The sequence below is a fragment of the Acinonyx jubatus genome, chromosome D3, assembly GCF_027475565.1.
Source record: "Acinonyx jubatus isolate Ajub_Pintada_27869175 chromosome D3, VMU_Ajub_asm_v1.0, whole genome shotgun sequence".
Classification (NCBI taxonomy): Eukaryota; Metazoa; Chordata; class Mammalia; order Carnivora; family Felidae; genus Acinonyx; species Acinonyx jubatus.
The window spans coordinates 38,775,879-38,787,138 of NC_069392.1; the positions used below are offsets into that span (position 1 = coordinate 38,775,879).

At 38.8% G+C, this 11,260-nt stretch overlaps 1 protein-coding gene across 5 annotated transcripts in view; it reads left to right on the top strand.

Moving 5' to 3' along the window:
* Positions 1-11,260, top strand: part of DLGAP1 (DLG associated protein 1) — an 885,205-nt gene that overhangs the window by 367,878 nt on the left and 506,067 nt on the right. The gene's annotated exons all lie outside the window — the stretch shown is intronic.

The window sequence follows — 11,260 nt, forward strand, 5'->3', positions numbered from 1 at the left end:
TTCTATGGAGCATGACCAACTGGCTAAGTCCCTGTGGTAAAGGGGGACTAAGGTAGGTACCTGAGTGAGTAGGGATAAGTCAGTAAGAGATGAACAAGCTAGTCTTGGAGTATTGTTACCCACTAGAGCAAACCCCTCCCCTAGAAGGGATAAAAATACACTCTTGACTTGGGACATCAATTTGTGCTACTATTATAAACCTTCCTTCAGTTATTCATCTCTTATGAATATAGTTATTTCATTTATAATGGTGGTTATTGCTGTTTGTCTTCTTTGTGGGGAGGGGAGGCGGCCGCATGCAGTGTTTCTCCAGAACTCCAGAAACTCCAGTGTTTCTCTAAGAGGCAGCAAGCCCCTTTCCTGGAGATTCCTACAATCACTACAGTTCTTTCCTAGAGATACTCCTCATCTTACATGAGGTCGAGACTTGGAATTTGCATTGTTGACAAGTGCGCCTATAGACCGCCAACATTGGACAGTCTGGGGAAATGTCAGCTTGCTTAATTGTTTGCCCATTGATTGCAGTGTTCAAAGTGGGAGTGTGTAGAGATGTGTTCCATGGCTTTTTACTCTTGGAAGTTACATCCCTTTTATGTGAGGCCCTAAACAGCATTTAGACAAGAGGCCATTCGCTCTGGGTGGCTCAACTGTGAATATCTCCCAAACCCGGCGTTGGATGAAATGATTGACCTCTGTAGGAAAGAAGAGTGAGACTTGAGTAGACTCTGTATGAGAAATATCACTAGTCCTTTGTACTTTGCCCTCTTCTAAGAAATTTGTAGCCCTTTGGTTTTTAATGGTTTGAAAGAATTCTGGTTTGCCAGAGGTGAACTTTGCCTTTTTTTCTCATTTCTCATTCACTTGTCCACATTCACGGACAATGCCTGATAAATGTCTTGGTAATCGTCTTTGGAGTTTCTGCATTTAATATACAGTATAAAAGAAATATTCTCTACTACTTTATGTTTAATACCAATTGGAAATGCGTTTTAAATATACAGACGTGACATTTTTGAGTCTTCGATCCTCACTGCTGAGACAATGTTTAAACGCCCTATCAATTAACCCCAGTTAGGATTTTTCATTCACTGACACTTAAGAAAATATAAATTAGAATGTCACCACCAAGTTTCTGACTCAGCTTTTTTTTTTCCCCTCTCCGTAAGTTTCTCCTGAGATTAGCTAGCCATGTTGTTCCAATGTATCCTTGAAAGATACCCACAAAGGGAAAAAAAACAAATTGCTTCTTTGGATATATTACAAATCAGAGTAGTGGTCCATAAAAGCTTAGTGTAGTTGGTGCTTTAACTTATTACATCAAGCTGGGGATGTTGAATTATAAAGTAGAAAATGTCTCTTTTTCCAAAATAATCCTCAGAACTGAAAGGCACAAAATAAGATGTAGGTTACACCTAAACTGATGAGTCTTTTGAAATCTTCCCCATAGTGTATATTCTCCCCCTGGGGATTTTACATGGCTGAGCTAAATATAAGATACGGTCTGTTGGAGGATTTTAATATCAAAAAATGCCAGTTTCATCAGAACACAGAAGAGGATCTGCCCAAGAACCATGGAACTAGATACTGTTATGACTCATACATTTCTGCCTTGACAAATTTCTGTTTTAATGTCAGACATTTGGTGATTAATTTCAGGTTTGTCATTTCCATATTTGCATAAGGTCCAGCCAGAGTGACTGTGCAAATGCTTTTCTTTAATTGAATTTGATTGTATTGCCTACACTGGTATAGAAATTATATCTATAGTAAATATTTCCAATAGCAATTAAATATATGCACATATTACTAAAGCAATGAAAATCGTATGAGGAGATCTGTATCTTCCCTCTGCTCCAAAGACAAAACACCAGGAGAAAAGTTAAAGTCTAAATTTCGGATGGATACATCTATAGATATAGATATAGATATCCATGAGAATAGAATATAAAATATATTTTGTATGAAATGATTTCAAGTGTTATGAGTAAATCCTTTAGAAGAGAAAAATGATTCTGTGTTCTGCTATGAAGTGTTAATCATCTATAAACTTTGAATATTTTAGGATATATGTTTTTGTCAATAGGATGATCTTTTGGGGGAAAATTGAGATGGTTCAATCCCAAAGCTACTTAAAATTAAAACAACTGTTTTACATTGTTGCTTTGAACCATATTTTAAAAATAAATTAACGAATAATCATAGGGGTGTCAGAACCTGTATTAGTTTTTTTTATCATGGTATAACAAATTACCATAAACTTAGTGGCTTAAAATAACATCCAGTTATTCAAGTTTCATAGAAGTCCAGGCAGGCTTGGCTGGGTTCTCTGCCTTTGGTACCACAGAGTTAATATTAAGACGATATTAAGGTGTTATCTAGCCCAGGCTTATATCTCTGGATGCACTGGAACAAAATCTGATTCCAAGCTCCTTCAGATCGTTAGCATAATTTGGTTCCATATAGTTAATAGGACTGAAGTTTCCGCTTCCTTGCTAGCTGTTGGCTGCGGCTGTTGCTGGCTTCTAGAGGACATCCACGTTCCTTGGCTCATGGCCCCCTCCATCTCAAAGCTAAGGATGGCAGGCAGGATCTCGCTTGTGCATCCCATCCCCCCGGCTTCCCCTTCTGCCTTTTAAAAGACCCAATGAGTAGATCAGGCTTCGATGATAATGCACATTAAGGTCACCCTAGTGGGGACTTCAATTACAACTGCCAAATTCCTTCATAGCAGCAGCTATGTTGGTGTTTGATTGAATAACCCAGGAACCTGGGAGCCATCTTTAGAATCGTGCCTACCACAGAACTCTTGTTAATACAGCTCTCTGAAGGCCGTCTTCATCTTGGTGACAAACTGCCTGCGAATTCTAGCCTTGCAGATATAAACTTTAAAAATGTTCAGCAAGTATCATGCAATAGAACATTAACAGGGAATTTGGAAGAGTTTGAAGTGTCTTATTAAGCCACGGATATAAAATAAGTTTCATTTTATGGGGAATGAAAAAGAGAATGTTACTCACGTTAACTAGGACTTTTAAGGCATTTGATTTTTGCAAACTTCCCAAGTGACCTGAATGATTACAATAGTACATTATGAAATTCACTAATCCAAAACTGTTCACTCTACTACCAGAGAAGAATGACAAATCTGGTTAAAAAAAATAACTCACGGGGCGCCTGGGTGGTTTGGTCGGTTAAGTGTCCGACTTTGGCTCAGGTCATGATCTCACCGTCGGTGAGTTCGTGCCCCGCGTCGGGCTCTGTGCTGACCGCTCAGAGCCTGCAGCCTGTTTCAGATTCTGTGTCTCCCTCTCTCTCTTCCCCTCCCCTGTTCATACTCTGTCTCTCTCTGTCTCAAAAATAAATAAACCTTAAAAAAAATTTTTTTAAATAAAAAAAAAACTCAGATCATTATAGGAATAGTTATTTTCTCTATTCCTCTTCTTTTTAGAGACATATGATTGCTAGAAATAGAGGTCTTACCAAGATATTTATATAACACAATGGAATGAAATATGCTATTTTCCATAAAAATTAGCTCACCTTGCTGTTTATGCTATTTGACACCTCGACTCAAGGTCACAGAGCAAGCTGGTATTCCCAATATTTTTTGTTAAAAGGGATTTACAAAATAAGGTTTCATACCCTCTGTTGTCGACCTCTTTGTACTTAAGTACCCTTTAATACGTTGAGAATTTATGTTTTAAATGCCTAATAGAGGTGACTTGTTTTGTCATAATAGCTATGGTAATCTAGTGTTTTTTGCGGGGGGGTGAGGGGTATCTATACAGACACAGAAAAACGTTTCAAGTTAGAAATAGGATATTGCTCAAACTAAACACAGATCATTAGATAAAAAGACACCGTGGCACAGGATTCCATAGAGATGCCACATTTTGACGTCAAGAATGCTTGTCAATCTTTTAACAATTTGACCTCGATACCTGTGGTCTTAGAAGAGAGGTCTATTTCCCACCTGTGTTCTTCATCTATACAAAGCATTCTAAGGACTGATATGACAAACCGTATATAGAAGAATTATCTTTCATCCTTAAGCTGAAAGTGGATTAGTAAATATAGTGTAACGTTATGATGATGCTGAATGTGGATAAATATCTTAAAGCCCACGGGATGACTCCATGTACCTCCCTAAAATGAGTCCTTGAATCAACAAACTACAGGGAAGTCAAATATTTGACCCTGACATCTTCTCCCTAATTTGATTATGAAGCCAGATTTCTTTAAAATTGGAGAAAACTTTTGGGTGCTGCATTTGCTCTATTCTAACTACTACTGTTGTTTTCACCCTGCAGCTTGTCAATTATGCACCGAGAGCCGTGGAAACGCAGGCCCTGTGTCTTATTTGGGCATTCCTTTAAAAGTTCCTCCCTGGGCTTCTGTACCATACAGTTAGACATGTGGTTTGATCCAGTAAGTGAACGGGTCCCACTCTGAGGATTAAAACTATCACACTGTTGGGACGCCTGGGTAGCTCAGTCACTTGAGCATCCGACTTTGGCTCAGGTCTTGATCTTGCAGTTCATGGGTTTGAGCCCCACATCAGGCTCTGTGCTGACTGTTCAGAGCCTAGAGGCTGCTTTGGATGCTATGTCTCTCTCTCTCTGCCTCTCCCCTGCTTCCTCTTGTGCTCACTTGCCCTCTCTCTCTCTCTCTCAAAAATAAATAAACATTAAAAAAAAAAAAAAAGGAAAGGACTATCACACTTTTAACATCAGGTCTCATGGTAGCAGACCCATGGCAGGTCACTCGATGTCAAACATGTGTGGGTGCTTTGAGCCACAATAAGAAAGCTGCCCCTTGATTCAGGAAATGGAGTATCTCTTCATCATGTTAAATCTTGCCTAAAAGGAATATAAGTGTTGCGACCCGACGCCCGTCCAAGTTTTCATTTCTGTGCTATAGCACACTGCCACATTCATGTGTTGGCTTCTCAGATAATAGGCATTTCTTCTTGAACTTCATCGCCCAAACAGGCTGCTGGTGAGCACAATTTACCCTGGAACATCTTGGCTGAAATCCGTCAAGTCACCGAAAGTTTTGATGACGTGTCAGGGTAGGTGTGAGAGGGACAAACGAGAAAAGAAGCGGTACTTAGACCCTCACTTGGTACTTTTCACCCCATTGTGAAAATGGGTATTTCCTTTTTTTTCTCTTTCTTCACTTTCATTCAGATAGAAATCTCTCTGCTCTTGAATGGATTCCTAGATCTTATTATGGAGAAAACGTTTTGAGAATTGTATAGAAAAAAAAAGCTATTAACTAAGCTGAGTAAAAATCCATTTATATTTTATACAGTATATACTTTCAACAATAAAATCCAACTTTATCAGCTTAAAATCTCATTGTGTTGGAACATGTAATGTGAAATCTATCCTCTTAACAAATTGTAAATGTACAGTATATTGTTGTTTCTGATTCTTACAATGTTATACAGCAGATCTCTAGAACTTACTCATCTTAACTGAAACTGTGTGCCTCTTGATTAAGAATTCCTCATTTCTCCCTCCTCAGGCCCTGGGAACCACCATTCCAGTCCTTTGGCTTTATGCATTTGACTATTTAGGTACCTCATTTAAGCAGAATCATGCAGTCTGGTACTTTTCTTTCTGTGTCTGACTTATTTCACTTAGCATAGTAGCCTCAAGGTTCATCCGTGTTGTCGCCTATGACATTCCCTTCTCTTGTAAGGCTGACTAGTACCTCAGTGTGTATACCACATTTTCTTTATTCACTTATCTGTCAATGGGCATTTAGGTTGTTTTTGCATATTGGCTATTGTAAATAGTGCTGCAGTGAACATGGAGGGCTTGTATCTCTTTAAGATCCTGATGTCAATTCTTTGGGATATATATACCCAGAAGTGAGATGCCAGATCATATGGTAGTTCCATTTTTTTTTTAATGTTTGTTTATTTTGAGAGAGAGAAAGCGTTTGTGTGAGTTGGGGAAGAGGGGAGAGAGAATCCCAAGCAGGCTCAACACCGTCAGCACAGAGCCCCATGCAGGGCTCGATCTCACGAACTGTGAGATCATGACCTGAGCCAAAATCAAGAGTCGGATGCTTAACTGGCAGAGGTGCCATGGTAGTTCCATTTTTAAATTTTTGAGGAACTTCCATACTGTCTTGCATAGTGGCTGCACACATTTGTGTTTCTACCAATAGTGCACAAGGGTTCCCTTTCTCCACATTCTCACCAGTACTTACTTCTCCTTTTTATGCTATCCATTTTGACAGGTGTGAGGTGTCATTTCATTGTGGTTTTGAATGACCATTAGTCATGGTGCCCATACACACACACACACACACACACACACACACACACACACACACAGGTACATACACCTGTTGGCCATTTGTGTGTCGTCATTGGAGAAATGTCTATTCAATTCCTTATCCCATTTTTAACTGGGTTATTAGGGGATTCTATTGTTATTACTGAGTCTTAGGAGTTCCTTACATATTTTGGAGATGAACACCTAATGAGGTCCATGGTTGCAAATATTTTCTTCCATTCTATAGGATGCCTTTTCACTCTGATGGTTATTTCTTTCCTGGGCAGAAGCTTTTTGTGTTTTTTTTTAATGTTTATTTATTTTTAAGAGACAGAGACAGAGTGTGAGCAGGGGAGGGGCAGAGAGAGAGGGAGATGCAGAATCTGAAGCAGGCTCCTAGCTGTCAGCACAGAGCCCAACGTGGGGCTCACACGCACTAACGATGAGATCATGATCTCAGCCGAAGCTGGCCACTTACCAGACTGAGCCACCCAGGCACCCATCCTGTGCAGAAGCTTTTTAGATTGATGCAGGACTACTTGATTTTGTCTTTGTTTTTTGTGCTTTGGATGTCATATCCGTGAAGTCATTGTTAAAACATGAAGCTTCTCCCCTCCAACCCTGTTTTCTTCTAAGAGTTTTACAGTTTTGGGTCTCACGTTTAAGTCTTGCATGCATTTTGAGTTGATTTTTGTGAATGGTATAAGAAAAGGGTCCGATTATATACTGTTATATATGGATATCCACTTTTCCCAGCACCATTTGTTGAAGAGGCTATCCTTGCCCCATTTCATGTTCTTAGCACCTTTGTTGAAGATTAGTTGACCATATATAAAATCCAACTTCACATTATAATGACTACACTTATAATAGCCAATATTTGGGGCGCCTGGGTGGCTTGGTCGGTTGAGCGTCCAACTTCGGCTCAGGTCATGATCTCACAGTCCGTGAGTTCGAGCCCCGCGTCGGGCTCTGTGCTGACAGCTCAGGGCCTAGATCCTGTTTCGGATTCTGTGTCTCCCTCTCTCTCTGCCCCTCCCCTGTTCATGCTGTGTCTCTCTCTGTCTCAAAAATAAATAAACATTAAAAAAAATTTTTTTAAATAATAGCCAATATTTAATGAGGGTTCACTGGCGCACCGATCTAGGCTCTTTATATATACTACCTTATTTAATGCTCGCAGTAACAGTATATTACTACCAACGATTGATAGATGAGGAAACTGAGGCACACAGAGGCTAAGGAACTTGCTCAAGGTCGCACAGCTGGCTAATCGTAGCCTTGCAGTTTGAACCCAGAGCATCTGAACTATTACCACTATGCTGTAGTTGTTTTGAAAGGCATATTATTCAAAAATATCTTTAGAAAATAGTTATAGAGGCACCTGGGTTGCTCAGTCAGTTGAGCAACTGACTCTTGATTTCGGCTCAGGTTATGATCCCAGGGTCTCTGCACTGAGTGTGGAGTCTGCTTATGAGTCTCTCTCTCTCCCCCCCCCCCTCCTAGCCCTCTTCCCTGCTTGCATGCTCTCTCCTCTCTCTCCAACAGAAAAAAAGAAAATGGTTATAGGCACTCACTTGCCCCAACAGAGAGTCCTTAAACACAAAGCTCTTCTCTAAATCAGTGGAGAGGAGCTAAGATGAAAAGAGACATTTTTCCAAATTTTTATTATGTTCTCAACACATGAACTTACAGCACTAACTCAAAAGTAGTCCATCTTCAATAATAATTACAATTAATGTTTGCAACACCGTACAAAGAGCTTTCACTTACAATTCTCTTAATTCTAAAGATTGAAATGTCAAATGCATAAAAAAATGTCAATATATTGGTTAAAATATAAAATAGTTAAAATACTGGTTCCTATTTTTTTGTCATTGCCTCTTTCGTATATTGTTTAACTCTCTCAACAAATAAGTAATTTGTGTTATTACTGTGACCACGTTCTACTTGAAAAGTTGTACTCTAAGTAGTTAAAAGACTCACCCATGCTCAGAGTACCAAATAATGAGCTTCGATGGTGGGAAGGCAAAAGAGGAAAGAAAAATGAATTATCAAGTGGAAAAATAAGCCACAAAACATTTTGAAAATATTTTCTATGTGTGTCTTGATTATTCAGTCAATATTAGTTACTATTTGTGGACTAGGGAGACTCTTAACTATTCCTTTTCTCTCTTTTCATTCTCCCTTTTTGTCAATTTTACAGCTTATTAAAGAGAATGAGAAGGTGAAAAGATTAAACAAAACTACTTAATAAGAAAGAAGATTTGAAATGAAGGGAGCTAAAAATTAAAACAAGACTATCTACAAGCTTTCTTTTCCTCTTCTGTTATCCTCTCTCATAAGTTTCTGCTATTGGCTGTGAAATATGAATTATTCATAAGCACTGTAGGCCAAAGGCCCATACATATGCCTTAAAGTTTATGTGACTGCGTATTAAAGGCAGTTACTAAAAGTTACCAACACTAGATGAAAGAAGATGGCCCAAAATCAGCACTTAAAAATATCACAAGTGTTTGAGTGACCAGAAGGCCAGGTGATAAACATGTATATATTTGGGGCTCAAGTAGGGCAACGTGGTATTGAACCATGGCCAAACTACCTTCCAAAGGGAATGGAGTAAGCCTGTACGTGTTCAGGAACTCAAAGACTACTGAGCACAGCCAAATGTAAACCAAATGACTTTACAGGACAGAGATAAAGCAAGTCCTTGATCATTACCCCGAGAAGCACGCTGCAGGTCCCCTGTCCTTCAGCACCATATATGAGATGTTTCCATCAATGTGTGAGGTAACAGCCAAAGTCAACCGAATGAGTATGCATCATAAATTGGAGTTAATATGTGTTTAAATTATCTTCAATTATTAAATGTAATGCTCATTGAAATTTGTTATCACGTCTCTCGCCCTGATCTGCTTCTTTATAATTATGGTATCTAGAATTAAGGAATCATTCTTTAGAGCAATAGGGAATTATGCTTGTGTTGCTTGATTGTGCATCTAGACTTATCACAATGGCAAATTTCACATTCAAAGACTGTCAAAAGACACTTACGGATATCATAGCCATGCTTCTGCCTCTCCAGTTAAAGGGTAAATTCAGTCTATCTTCTCTGCATCTGAGAAGGTCTGTCCAAAGTTTCAGAGCTCTGTTAAACCTTATTTTTGCTAAATAGCCTTCCAAAAGAGAGAGGGAAGGCATGGCTCAACTCAGAATAAAAGGAAAAATTGGATAAGGGATGAGCTTCTATCTTTCCAAAAGTCATGTTCCGCTTTGGTATATCGATACAGTGTGTATCCACTCATGTGGCTTTAACCAAGTCTCAGAAGTTTTAAAGGCAAGTCTTCATGTACTACATACAAATGACAGTTGGACTCATTGGTTCTGTATATTAATTGAAACAATGCTGGCCATTAGTCTTAGCGTGGACGCTGTATCCATGTATCCATATTAAACATATATTTTAAAATGTCTGTAGCCACAAGTGGAGCGATATGCTTGCCAAATTGACCCTAAAACGTTTCCTGTCCCTCTGACATGTTGGATACTGTATTTCACAACTGAGATAATTTACTGCCTCTTTTCTCCACTCTTCCTTCTCTCCCCTCAGGTACAATTTTGCCTTCTAGTATTTTAGTGCCAGCCAGTGATCAGTTCTCACAATTAAATAAACAAGGAGAGTGTGTGGGACTGTACTATATCGAATCTGTTACTAATGAACTCACAGAAATCACAATTACAGTGTATGGAATTCTCGAAGGAATTCACCACCCCAAAGCAATTTCATTCCCATTTGCCCCTATTAACAAAGAAAATGTTACTAGAGTTTGTAGGGTAGAATATATTGAAGAGAAATAATGCCAGTTTTGTTTTAATGACTACTTATATTGAGCTTTATATATTTTGGAACTGAGTTTCATTCTGATACTGTTTTTTCCTTTCTCATTCTTAAGCATAAGAAATTCATAACTCCCTCTTTTCTTCCACTTCACTCCTGAATGGAATTTTAAATCATAATGGGATGAATGGTACCCAGCTGGGGTTTTAAATGTGTAATCTATATTGAGAGAGTAAACAAGATAAACACACTCTTTGTGGCAATGTGGCAATCTGAAATTTCTCTTGAAAAAGTACTTGGAACAAAGATGCACCATGATGCTAATAATCACATTTGGGGGGCGGCAGGGAGGGGGGAGTAAAGGATGTATGAGGTGGCATCCCTGTAGTTTCCAAGGGTTCTTGAGGAAGAAATACCGATGTGGGAATGAGAAATATTCTACTCATGTTAAATGAGCTATAAGATTCGAGGGAGAGGCCACTGTAGCAAATTTTGTTCTCTGTGTATCATGTTAGGACTCCTGGTAGTTTGTTCATTTGCAAAGGAGGAAGCTGAGTTAAATGCTCCTCAGGATCTGTCCCAGCTACTACAATTCCAAGTGCAGTGTTTTTGCACCAAGATCAATTTTCTTGTTTGCACACCTGCTTTGGGTTTTAACACATCTGCTCTTAAAAGATGCCTAAGTTGATAACCAGTTGTGTTCCTTCTAGCATTGCCTCATATCAAGGACTCGGTTTGTACAATGGGATCTAATTTACTTTACAAAAAAAACATTAAAGCTGTCAAAGAAAGTTACTAGCTTTAAGGTATGTGGCCTATTTTTCTATAACTAAAAAAATAAATAAATAAACCATAACCTTTCCCAAATGGCATATTTATAATACCTTTAGGTTTCCCAGGTAATATTTGTCAAAGAGGTGGACATGAGTTGTAAAACGATTGCAAATATTGGGTCAGTTGTCACCGAAATTAAACTGACCGTGTACTTAAGAATTTTCAAAACAAAACGGAACTGAGTGCTGCATTTTAGAATCAGATTAGCTAGCGGACTGTAATCGATTGGGAAAGAGGTGATCCCTTGGAGACAAAGACAAAGAAAATCAAAGCCTTAGGCAGAAACCATTAGCAACCG